This window comes from Ambystoma mexicanum, chromosome 6p (assembly GCF_040938575.1).
Source record: "Ambystoma mexicanum isolate Mex_15411 chromosome 6p, UKY_AmexF1_1, whole genome shotgun sequence".
Taxonomy (NCBI): domain Eukaryota; kingdom Metazoa; phylum Chordata; class Amphibia; order Caudata; family Ambystomatidae; genus Ambystoma; species Ambystoma mexicanum.
In genome coordinates, this window is record NC_090935.1 from 324,155,727 (window position 1) to 324,169,636 (window position 13,910).

Here is a 13,910-nt window from a genome sequence, read left to right on the forward strand (position 1 = left end):
CGAAAACTCCTTCGAAACAGAGGTCGGCGCCATCGACGCCGTTGTCGAAGGATTCATCGGCGCATCAGTCGATCGAGTCGACGCCGACGTCGACGCCGATATCGACGCCGGTGAAGGAAAGAACCACGGCTACTCCACAGCCAACGGTTAGACAAAAGACCTCCGACTCGACGCCGAGAACGTCGACGTCGTTCTCGAGCAAGACTCCGATCCTTTCGAGTTCTTCGAGGCCTAGTACACATTTCTCGACGCTTTTCACGGCGCCTTCGAGTACTTTCACGTCGGTGTCGACGACATCGACGTTTTCAAGGCCTGTGATGATGGCTCCTTCTGCATTGGAAATGGGGTTTATACCATTCCAAAAACCAATGTATCCCCCTTTAACCTCGATTTTTGAGGAAAGGGAGGATTCAGACCAAGATATTGATTTACAGAGGACCACATCACCAGAGCCAGAGACTTTCGCCTCTGAGGAAGGAAGATTAAAAAATCTTCAGGATGCACTTCAGGAAGCTAGTGGCTTGGACACTTCTCCTGAAGCAGAATTTATCAAACCAGACCCAGGAGAACATGCGGAGACTCCATATAGAGCTCTGATGTCTAGAATCATAGAATTTATGGGTTGGTCTGCACCTTCTCCTGCCTTTCAGCAGGATGACCTCACTGACATACTGGACAAGGGCCCACAGGAGGATCCTGTGGTTCCATTTCACTCTGCTCTACAGAGAAGGATTTTGACAAACTGGGAAACGCCAGAAATTATCCCGGCAGTAAATAAAAAACTGTCAACAAAATACAGGGTGGCTAGTTCTGACCCTGAATATTTGTCAAAACACCCTACTCCTGAGAGCTTGGTTGTACAGGCTGCAACCTCATCAGGCAGCACATCTGCATACCCCACTGCTCCGCAGGATAGGGATGACAAAAAATATGATGCCATGGCTAAGAAGGTTTTTTCTGCCTGTAGCATGGCGTTAAAGTCTATTAACGCGACCTGTACGCTCGCTAGGTTCAGCCACACCCTTTGGGAGTGCGCTTCATCAGCGGCTGACTGCCTCCAAGAAGGAGAGGAAAGGGACGCATTTTTAAACATCATCAGGGATGGTAAAGATGCGATGTGCGAGACCCTACAAACTGGCCTAGATTCTGCTGACAGTATCAGCAGGGCCATGGCGGCAAGTACCACAATCCGCAGGCATGCGTGGTTGAGGAAGTCTGGTTTTGCCTCTGACGTGCAGACCAGGCTTTTGAATATGCCCTTTGACGGTTCTACCCTCTTTGGAAAGAAGGCGGATGACAGTTTGGAGAAACTGCAAACGTCCAAGGCAGCAGCCAAGTCATTGGGAGCTGCTATCCGTCAGAATACCTTTCGTCCTTCGGGATCATCGTGGAGAGGACGGTCCTTTCGTTACTATTCCTCATATGGAAGGGGCAGGGGACGACCGGCTCAAAGAGGCCAAGGAAGATTTACCCGTGGTGGACGGGGTAGGGGAAAGAAAGCCGCACCCGCAGGAGCAGGAGCCACTTTACCTTCGGCAACTGCATCAGCCGCTTCAAAACCACTCTGAGGTCTCCCCTCACAGAACACCAGTAGGGGGCAGGTTAACTCACCATCTGACGGAATGGCAGGCTATTACGTCAGATGCTTGGGCTCTGGAGACAGTAGCCCAAGGTTACTGCCTGCCCTTCCTACATATCCCTCAGAGTCATCCACCGGGGAACAACCCTTTGAAGCTTCCAGATCCGCTCCTCTTGCAGGAGGTTTTAGACCTGCTAGAGAAAGGTGCCATAGAACTGGTACCTGTAGCGGAAAGGAACAAGGGTTGGTACTCCCCCTACTTCATAATACCGAAGAAGGACGGAGGACTGAGACCCATCTTAGACTTACGGGAATTGAACAAATTCCTCCGAAAGGACAAGTTCAAGATGGTGACTCTCTCTCAGATCCTTCAGGCCCTCCAGCTTCAGGACTGGTTGGTATCTCTAGACCTCCAGGACGCTTATTTCCATGTGCCGATCCATCCCAGGCACAGGAGATACCTGAGGTTCGCAATTGGCAGCTCTCATTATCAATTTCGAGTTCTGCCATTTGGGCTAACCTCCGCCCCGAGGGTCTTTACCAAGCTAATGTCGGTTGTGGCTGCAAGTCTAAGGAGGGAAGGGATTCATGTCTACCCTTACCTAGACGATTGGTTGATCAGAGCTGTATCTTCGGAACAGGCTCAGAGACAACTAGATTATGTTTGCCACTTCCTTCACAAGCTGGGCTTCTCCCTCAATTTAAAGAAGTCACAGATGATACCATCACAGAGACTCCAATTCATTGGAGCAGTCCTGGACACTTCCCTGGGAAAAGCCTTGCCACCAGAGGTGAGGGCTCGAGATATTCTGCAGATGGTCATCAGATTTCAGAATGCCCAATATCTCCCAGCCTACGACTTTCTGAGGTTGCTAGGCCTCATGGCATCCTGCATATTCCTCGTGCCGGAGGCTCGCCTGAGAATGAGATCCCTCCAGTGGGCACTGAGAACTCAGTGGTCACAGTTCTCAGGAAGGATGACAGATCTCCTTCGGATCCCGGTCAAAGTAGCCCGAGACCTTCAGTGGTGGGCCTGTCGGGAGAACATCCTGAAAGGAGAAATGTTTTGGCAACCATGGCCGGAGATAACAGTAGTCACGGATGCCTCACTCACGGGGTGGGGAGCTCACGCCAACGACTTGACCATCAGCGGTCGTTGGTCTCCATCGGAGTCCAGACTACATATCAACCTGTTGGAGCTGAGAGCCATCAGACTAGCGCTGAAGGCTTTTCTGCCGTCTGTACGGGGAAGAAACGTCCTAATAATGACGGACAATACAGTGGCCATGCACTACCTCAACAAAAGAGGAGGCGTAGGCTCACTACCACTGTGCAGAGAGGCGATGCAGCTCTGGTTTTGGGCAATTCAGGAAGGAATCTCTCTATCGGCAATTCACCTAGCCGGAGAGAAGAACTTGACAGCGGACGCTCTGAGCAGGCAGAGCACAGTCTCTCACGAGTGGGAGATAGCTCAGGAAGTCCTTCAAGAGATCTTCGCCCTTTGGGGAACCCCTCAAGTGGATCTGTTCGCCACCAGTATCAACAGGAAGTGCGACAGATTTTGCTCAAGGGAATTTCCCCCGAGAGGAGCTCTAGGAGATGCGTTCGTAGTGGACTGGGAGTTCCCACTTCTGTACGCGTTCCCTCCGGTCCCTGTCATTCCTCAAATGATCAGGAGGTTGAGAAGGTTTCGGAAGACCATGATCCTAATTGCCCCGGATTGGGCCAGGAGAACGTGGTACCCGGACCTTCTAGACATGTCCATCTGCCCTCCAATTCGACTGCCATACAGAGAGGATCTTCTCTCGCAGAAGGAAGGTCAGGTTCTCCATCCAGCCATCAAGACCCTCAACCTTCACGCTTGGTGTCTGAAAGGTTGAGGTACAAGGATTGGGACCTTCCGGATGATGTTATGGAGGTGTTGCTTTCGGCCAGAAGGCCGGCAACTAAAACTCTATACCGCTGCCGTTGGAACAAATTTTGCAGCTGGTGCAGAGAAAAGAATATTGAACCCTTTTCTTGTGGTACACCTATGGTGTTGTCATTCTTACTTTACCTGGCTAATTCAGGCCTACAGGTTGGCACAATTAAGGGCTATCTCGCAGCGCTATCAATCTTTAAGCGCACTGCAGAGGAGCCTTCATACTTCAAAATTCCATTGGTAATACAATACCTAAAAGGATTAACTAATGTTTATCCCCCGAAACCTTTTCAAGTTCCCTTATGGGATTTAAACCTAATTTTAAACTTCCTAAAGGGTGCCCCTTTTGAACCACTACACTCTTGTTCATTGAAGCTTCTCACCCTCAAAACTGTTTTGCTAATAGCATTGACATCTGCTAGAAGGGTTAGCGAGTTGCAAGCCTTATCGTGTAAACCTCCACATACAATCTTTTACAAGGACAAAGTTGTTCTTCAGGTGAAGCCTAACTTCCTCCCGAAGGTAGTCTCGGAGTTTCACATCACTCAGAAGATTATATTACCTTCTTTCTACCCTCCTCCTCATCCGGGGAAGGAGGAAGAGAGACTGCACAGGCTGGACCCTAAGCGAGCCTTGAGCTTCTATATCAGCAGATTGGCTAAGATCAGACAAGCAGACCAACTCTTTGTAGGTTATGCAGGACATAAGTTGGGCCTTCCAATAACAAAACAAACCATCTCCAGATGGATTATTTTAGCCATTCTGGAGTGCTACAAATTGGCAGGAAAGGAGCCTCCTCAAAATCTAAGGGCTCATTCTACCAGGGGTATCGCAACATCCTCAGCCCTTCAAAGAGGGGTGCCAATTCGAGATATATGTGCGGCTGCCACATGGTCGTCCGCACATACATTTACCAAATTCTATAGCCTGGATTCCTCCTCTAGTCAAGAAACTAGATTCGGCAAGGCTGTGTTACACTCTGTCCATTCTGGAAGGGTAACATAACTTTTATTACTCCCGCCTCCAGTCACAATACCACTGCTATGGGAGTCTATCTAAGATAAGGAATACGTCGGAGGACACAATCCCTTCGAAGAACTAGTTACTCTTACCTTGTAACGTTCTTTCGATGGGATGTTCCTCCGACGTATTCCTTATCGACCCTCCCATCCATCCCCGCAGTATGACTTCCTGTGGGTTTGCAGCCTATGCTCCTTCAAGGTGATTAGTCTAATCCAAAAACATTACTGGGGACTACAAAACGGAACTGAGCAACGGACGCTGCGCGCGGCCTTTATAGGCAGGATGACGTCGGCACGGAGGCCGTCGAGGGTCATCGACTCGGCGATCATCGACGCGCAGCGCCCTCTGGCGAAAAAATTTTCCGAGGCCAGCAAAGCTGAAGGATTTCTATCTAAGATAAGGAATACGTCGGAGGAACATCCCATCGAAAGAACGTTACAAGGTAAGAGTAACTAGTTCTTCTCCAGCATGGGTCTGGCATGGATTCACATGCAAACCCTCCCGCCTACCCTTCTGCGGCTCTTCCCTTGGTCCTACTGCCACTTTACATGCTACCAAATCTGAATATGGTTACCAGAGCAGGGGCTTAGTTAGAGGGCAGTCATTGGCTGGGGGGGCAGTATGACCCAGAGCTCAGTGACTGGGTGTTAGGAGAAAGACTGTTCAGAAATGAAACTCATTTTTTCTTTACAGAGCATTCCCAGCCTGACTGGGAATATTCATGAGCATGTGAATCCATGCCAGACCCATGCTGGAGAAAAACAGTTACAGGCATATAACTTGTTCCTCCCTTGTTGGCGAGCCGACTGATGGAAAAAATGAGGGGGAGACAGTCTTGTGTGTGTGTGTGAAAGGAGTCTACCATCTTTAGAACGAATGAAGATGTGCAAGTCCTTTTGGAGGTGGCGGGGAGGAGATATACTGTGTTAACGATAAGATGGATGGTGCATGTGTGGTGGACTATCTAGAACACCGATGCCCATGTCGAGTGCTAGTCAGGTGGCCTCTCTAGAAGCAGATGTAATTGTATAATGGAGGAGATAAATCAGGAATGTGGGAACGAGTCTGGTCCCTACGGCCTGCCCATTGTATTGTAAAGGTATTCAGTGAGGTGCTGTATAATTTTCTTAATGGTTGTATGCAGATAGCATTTACAGAGGAGCTATCACAGCTTCAATGCAGTCTGCACTTATTTCAGTAATTCCCCAAATGGGGAACATTTAGTGTGTGGAAACTTTCCCCCAATCTCACTATTAAATGCTGATGTTAAACCTTTGACAAACATTTCTGCTTAGTAGTTGGGCATGCTTCTTCCTAATTTGATTAGCAAAACCAAACTATGTATACGGCTGAAAAAGCTGTGATAACCTGTCGGAACTTGTAAATGGAATCTATTTGCACAGAAGCTCATCAGAGCAGCGTGCTGAGATTAGATTTGATACAGAGTAGCCCTTTGATAGGTAACTGGGTTTATCTCAGGCCGGTCGTGCTTAAACTCTGTGCTTAATATTTCTGTAGCATTTTGATACACTCTGCAGTAAGGCTATGGCACAGGTGACTGTTAATGGGCTAACCTCTATGCCATTTGATATTGGGGGAAACGTCTGATAATGTCCTGGACATGCTTTGAAGGATATCTAATTTTAAAGTAAACACCTCGGCACTAAATTCAATAGAGGGCACCTGGCAGAGCCCTGAAAAACCCAGATAAACTAGACCAAAATTTCTGGGTGAGAGGCCAAACACAGTTCCAAACTAATGCAGGAAAAAACAGTTAGTCATACTGCAATCCTTTTTTTTAACAAAATGCATTTTAATAGCATCTGGATAGTGTTATTGGGGATAGAGCACCCAGGAGGTATTACGACAACAATACAAATGAGTATTGTCCAGTGAAAACAACCGGATCTCAATGTGATACAACGGTGTACTGCTATTTTTGTTAAACCATAAGTCATGCAGTTACAATAATAAAACATAAACCCATATTCATGGACATGTATACAAAAGACACATAAACAATGCTTCCAATGTGCACTGTTGAATGGTAATATCGTCGACACAACGGTGTTTCGGCCTAGAAAAGCTGTGTGATGCAGCTATGTGAGCAGGCCTTCATCAGGACGTGTGGTAACCTTGGAGGGAGTCCTGGAGTCTCTATCAAAGATTTATCCAGTGCTGGGGTACGCAAGACAATCCATCATAAATATAGATATCTGTGAGGCACTGAGTGTGTCGTGGAGGAACAGAACTTGTACCTCAAAGAGTAAGACGGAAATTCTCTGCGAATGTAGGTGGAAAAACACTCTGAATTGTGGTTCCTCAGCCCAGAATGTCCAGAAGTGGCAATAAGTTGTGTATACGGGTCTGGGACGAGCAGAGTAGCGAGGCGTCTCAGGACGCGAGCGCTGTGGAATGAAAACATTCTTTCTGGGCTGAGGAACCACAATTCAGAGTGTTTTTCCAACTACATTCACTTACTCTTTGAGGTACAAGTTCTGTTCTAGTTTATCTAACACCTCGGCACTGAAATCTTCACCATAACACTGTTTTGCCATAGAAACCCATTTAGTGTGGCCCATACCACCTGTGCTAAAAAGGGTTTTAAATACTTGGCAAGTTAGATTCCTGGAGATACGCATCAGACTCTGACAAATATGTGGCTGAAATTAACAGAGAAGTGCATTGTGCCAAAGATGGGGATGAGTGATACTATTAAGATATCGCTGCTACCAAGATTGATGTATATATGCGACATGATCCAACTTCCTCTCCCAGTGAAACTGTTTTCCAAAATACATTTTCGCAACGTTTTGTATGGAAAAGTTGGGGCAAAGAGACAGCTAGATGTCCTAAAAGGTTTGGCTCACTTAGGAGATTTTGGGTATCTTAAGATCAAGATATGTGACAGGTCATACTTTGCACAATACGTTATTTGATTAATGCAGTCTTGAAAGAGTCCATGTTGGGCAATTCATCCGATCCTGCTCATTGTTTGTTGAGCAGGGATAGGAAGTTCCAATTCCTTACCACTCCATCAGATTGATACATACTTTTAGAATGGAAGAATGGTAATTAATTCAAGAGTGAGAAATGCCACCTTTCCAAGGAAAATGCTGCACTGGTGATTAATAATCGTACGGTGTCCTGGAAATCCTGGCAGAAGGCTTGGATCAGGAAACTAGGTTGTTTGCTATGGGAGTAGCCTATTAAATGAGTTCCTAAAGATTTAAATACAAGCTACGTACACATTGTATTAGTCATTTATATAGTGCCTTTTCCCCATTTGTAGGTCCTCATTGCGCTTTGTGATTGAAACACCCTTTGTGACAGCAATCCTTGTGCAGGAGGTTCTAAGAGTTTAAATTAAAAATGCATGTTTGCATTTTGCCATGTTAGGATTTAGGTGGGCAGGCTGGTCTCCAGTAAGCAACCCAGAGGTCTGGCACGTGGGTGGGTGCTGTTGGAGGTTTAGGATGGAGTGCTACTGCTGAACATTTGATAAGACGCCTAGGTAGCAGTAGACCGTAAAATGCAGAAGCACCTTGAGTTGGCACACCTGGATAGAGGTAGAAACGCCTAGATGGGGGTATAACGTTGCAGGCAATAACTACAAGGTTTAATCATACCAGGGCAGGGAGGGTAAGGGCCTTTTCTGCGAGTACAACAGTGGACAATCTGCCTAGATGGGCGATGTTGCTACCTGACCCAATCTGTCTGAATGCGAGATATGGCTGACTAACACAATCTACCTAGATGCAAGATGTGGCTAAGCGACACGGTTGGCATAGGTGTTGGATATGGCTGATATTCATATGTGCAACAAACTACCGCTTTTAGATAATATGATAATAGGGTAAGAAGATGGGTCGGACAGTCTAATGGGGTGCAGTAATTGCTCGTCCCCCTGTCCAAACCTTGCCTACCTTGTCAGTCGCTGCTGGTTGTCAGCTGCAGGTTCCACAGGCTAACACGGGCCAACACCATCTGGAGCTGCTTCTTCAGTAGCTGCCCTTTGCCTTGGGGCGCTTAGCCGAGAGCTACGTGGGCAGAGGCTGCCCTAAGTGGACATCTTAAAGTGGGAGCTGCAGTCCCATTAGGATGCTTGTGGTTAAGGATGGAGGCGGGGAGAAGGGGGAAAACTGGGAAGTGGGCAGGTTTGAGGAGGGTAGGTGGGAGAGAGGGCAGAGTGGCGCAGGACTTTATAAATGCCATATGCTCCAAGATCTAAAGCCACTGTGGACCCAAGGATTCACTTACCAGGCCAGAAGAAACAACAGCAACGTGGCTGCCGGCTCTTCTGAGGTGGGCTTGACCCGAGTGGGAAGGCGATGGGCCCTGCAGCCCAATCAGGAGGCTGGTTGGCAGGGATGAAGGTGGGGAGAAGGGGGAAAACAAAGTGAGTGGGATCGAGGATGGGAGAGAGCAGAGTGGACAGGACTTTAAAATAATGTAAATGCCACATGATCTAAAGCAGGCACGGACCTGCAAGGATTCACCTGCCAGGCCAGAAGAAACAACGGCAATCTACGTCACAGAAAGCTTTCGCTATCTGCAGATTGGGTCTTGCTTACAGCACTCTTCTCTGTTGAATGCAAAAATGCATTTCCCAACCAGACCATTTCAGCTTTCCAAGGCTGTTCCATTGTCTGCCTCTAAGATTTAAAAACCTAATTTCTACCCTGAATCCGATTTTCTTAGAATGAGGTAATGTGTAAGCTAAATCCTCCCAACACATGTTTGTCCTGTAAGAGACAGATGGGGATAACTTTACATCTTCTTTGGCCCCGTTGCAAAAGTAAGGCTTATTGTAAAGATTCTCTGACATATTGACTTGGATTTAGACCCCTTCTTTCCATGATTACCACTTGCTTGAGTATTGGGTCTGATGCCACATCTTCCAAGTATGACCAAAGTAAAATTGAAATGCGTTTATGGGGCACTTATTGTAGCTAGGAAGCTTATACTGAAACACTGGAAGAGTGACATTAAGCCCTCTTATGACGATTGGCTACCGTATTATTACTTTTTGCAAGGCAAAGTGTGTACTTTCAGAGAAGAGGCAAGATTGGGGACTATAATTAGATATGGGGTATCTTCAATGAATTCTATGGAGTATTGTAGCAACTACCCAACTTAAAGGGGAAGTTCTCTCAGGAATGTTATCGGCCCAATGGATGGGGCATGTATATATCAAATCTATCAAAATGTTTTCCAATGCATCTGACGTTTGGTTTTCTGACATTTGCATACAGTGAAAGACACAATACTTCAGATATACAGAGAGACAGACAGACATACAGACATTGGGTGTGTGTGCCAGGTTCAGGGTGTTCATGAAGGCAAGGTGATGCTCAAGACGTAGGTCACTCCGGAGCAAGTGTGGAATAGTCATACAGCTGTAAATTCCATTGCGAGATGCACGCCATGGAACCTAAGGGAAGAAGATGCAAGTAAGGCAGTGCATACAGCAACAAAATTCAATTGCGAGACCCACTCCTTGGACCCCAGGTGAGGAACATTCAGAGCAGCAATCTAGCTGTGGAGGCCAGCCAGCCAATGCAAGTGTGGCAAGCATAAACAATGGCATTTGGGGTTGGCATTCTTGGAGATAGTTTTGAAGGGTGCCAGGTACAGGGCTTGGGTGGTGGGGAGGGAGGATGTCAGCTAATGCATTTGTGCTCTGGCTATTGGGAGTGTTGGGCCATTTGAGTTCATACATTTGGGCTTTGTCCTACATATTGTGACTCTTCCAACCATAAAATGGCATTATTGTTGTATTTTAGGCTAGACTTGGCATATTTGAGCAGGCTATACATTACATACGGTGAAAGACAAAATACTTCAGATATACAGAGAGACACAGACTTCGGGTGCATGCGCCATGTTTAGGGGGAGACAGCTGTATTGAGTAACAGTTCACAAAAAATGTTGATAGATCACCAGACCTGTGGATAGAGAGAGATTGACGGATGCATAGAGATTGATGGATAGATAAAGATGTAGACACAGAGCTATGCATTGAGATGGATGTATACAGTCAAATGGGTAGAGGGCTATAGATTTATGCATATAGAGAAATTAATAAATATAGATGTATCATTTGTTTGCTTGCTAGGTGCTTCATAGTGATCGAACAGATTGGTATATATGAAAAGAGATGCATAACGTTACATTTGCACGGGGAGATGGATGGAGAGCCATACAAACATACATATGTATAACGATAGATGGATCGATAGGTAGATTGATATACATAGATGATCCACAAATCCTCCCCCTGTCGGGGATCACATGAAGAAGATGCTGCCTTGATCAACAAAATCTACTGCACCATCCAGACTTGGCTGGCTCTGATATGATAGAAGTCATTTATAACGCGCCTGTACACCAAGTGTTTCTAGGTGTGACAAGATAAGGAGGGGGAACACAAAGGGGACCAACAACGATCTTATTAGACCTTGTGTCATTCAGATCGCACAAGTTTGGTGGGAGGGGAGAAGTGCTAAGGGTGGGGGGTGAAAAGTGCAGGTGACTAAAGTGCTGCCAGAGGGTGGCTCTTAAGTGCAAAGAGAAGGTACTGTAGGGTTACACATACAGAGCCTTAAGTGTTGCGGGAGCCTGTTGGCAGAGCAAGGGCAACTGGACATGCAGGAGGCTGGGCTTGAGTTCAGGGGTGGCCAGATGAGCATGTTTGTAGAGCCATTAGCAGGGGAGAGGAAGAGAGAAAGCGCAAGCAAAAAGGAAGGTCTCGAGTTGCTTCCAGAACCAGAGGTGGTTCTGCTCCAGTTTGACAAAGGCAGGGAGGCTGTTCCAGACTGAGGCCCTAGCCGAGGAAAGAGATCTGTCCCCCATTCTCTGCTTGGAAATGCGTCGGACCCGCAGAGAATTGGAGGTGGATGAGCAGAGAGCTCGAGAAGGAAGATGTGTAGGAAGAGAAAAATGGAGGTGGTGCGGTCTCAGGCCTTAAAGCCTTGTGGACAATGCAAAGGGTCTTGAATTTGATCCTTGCAGCCACAGGGAGCCAATGCAGAGATTTCAGAGCTGGAGAGATACGATCCCTGGGCTTAAGGCCAAGGACAAGTCTTGCAGTCCTGTTCTGGATGAGTTGTAAAGGTCGAAGAGTAGAGACAGGCAGCTTTAGAAAGAGACCCTTGCAATAGGCGGGCCTGGAGAGGATCAGGGCTCTAGAGACAATGAGCTTCTGGGGGAAAGTGAGAAAAGGCAGAATACCTCTGAGAAGGTGCAGCTGAAAGTGTGACTTTTTAGAGACGTTGGAGATGAGAGGGTGGAGTTGAAGATGACACAAAGGTTCTTAGCCTCGTAGGAAGAGAGCCCAGGGTTGGTGGGCAGAGAGTGGAGAAAGGAGGGAGCAGGTATCCAGATGAGGATGATCTCGGTCTTACTGGCATTAAGGCAGAGGTCATTGGTGGCACACCATTCCTGAATTGCGGCCAGACAGTCTGGTATGAGAGAAGGCACAGAGGTGTCTGAGGTGAGCCTGAAAGAGAACTGGGTGTCATCCGCATAACACAAAGTTAAAACGGAATGTAGCGATGCAGTGGGCCACAGGTGCCAGGTAGTGGTTGAATAGCCAGGGAGAAAGCTTAGACCCCCTGGGGAACACCACAAGTAGATGGAGAGATAGAAAGGCCCCAGTTGGACCAGGGAGGGTCCGTCAGTGAGAAAGGAGGTCAAAAAGGACAGGGCCTGACCAGTGATACCCAGGTTGTCACAGAGGCGATTGAGCAAGATGGCATGGTTGACCATGTCAAAAGCAGAGGATAGATCGAGGAGATTGAGGACAGAAGGGAGATTAGAGGCCATTAACGAGAGCAAATCTTCACAGGTGTTCAGGAGAGCAGTTCCTGTGCTTCTAACAGCTCCGAAGTCAGACTGATGGTTGTGGAGACAACCTACAGATTCAGTATGCAGATTAAGATGGACAGTTTTTCCAGCAGTTTGCCCAGGGAAGGAGTGATGGAGATCAGTGATAGCCGGAGAGGAAGCATCGGCAGAGGGCTTCTTAAGAAGGGTGTGCACAAGGGAGTGCTTAAGGAGGAGAGGGGAAGGTTCCAATGTCAAAGGAGTGATTGCAGAAATGGTCAAAGGATGGAACCAGGGCGTTGATGTGGTTCTTGATGGTTCTGGACGAGCAGGGGAGAGCCTGCTTTGACGAGACTTGCATAGATTGGCCTTGTCTATAAACTTCTCCAGCATTGGATCTTTCATGGATTCACATGCTTAGAATATTCCCCGTCGTCAGACTGGGACCCCTCGGTACACATATATAGCCTTTTCCAATAGGAAAACTTCTGACACTTTTGTGTCCTATCTACGTCCTTTTAAGACCCGCCTACGCATGCTCCGTAGGCCGTCCCCGTATAAGAGGCCCGCCCCCGCGGTTCCCCTTCAAATTTCAACCGTCTCCAAAGTAGTGGGATCTCCTCGCGTTGTCTTACTATTTTGTACAAGGTTGCATTACTGGAATTTGAGTACAGAAAATGTCCTCCGTGTCAGGAAAAGCGCTGTTCCGCCCATGTGCGACGTGCGGCTTGAAAAAAGTTTACGAGGGGGACGGACATATGGATTGTATATATTGCCTCCACCCTCATCATTCGGCGGATAACTGCGACATATGCAAAGGGTTTTTTCAAAAAACCCTCAAAGACCGCAGTCGACGACTGGTGGCATGGCTGAATGATGGAGCAGGGGCATACCCCCCTTCGGAGGTAGGCTCCACACAATCGGCGAAAACATCACACCGCGCTACCTCATCGGAACCACCGGCGAAGAAATCTCGACCGACGGAAAAAGAGTCGTCTGGAAGTCACTCAACTAGAGACTCCTCGTCAAAGAAATCATCTTCATCAAAAAAGCATGAAAAGGAAATCCTCCTCGGGCGATCATCATATATCGACCACGAGTCGAGTAAAAGCAAGCCAAGTGTGGAAAAGGCGGGACCGCCAAAACCACCTGCTAAGTCACCGTCGTCGGCGGCGGCCCAGTCATCGGCCTCCACCCTGCCACTTACGCAGGTGGCATCCACCGTCCCACCGACGTCGACGATGGCCTCGTCGACGGGGGTTCTACAGGAGGCCTGGAGGCCTGAAGTTTTTGATCCGATCCCCCCGGATACTTTACTACAGGAACAGGCTGTGTTGCTGTCCTCGGAGGACGAGAATGAGAGAATAGCTGGCCCAGCAGACCTAGGGCTACGAGTGGCTGACAAGTCGTCGACGAGGGGATCCGTTATACCGGTATCCGCCCCTCTTCTCAATCCTCAATCTGTTTTGTCATTGGAAATTCTGTCCACACTTCAGTCGTTGTTACAGTCGTTGGACCAGAGACTACCTCAGGCAAACCTGCCACAGTCACCCGTCGACG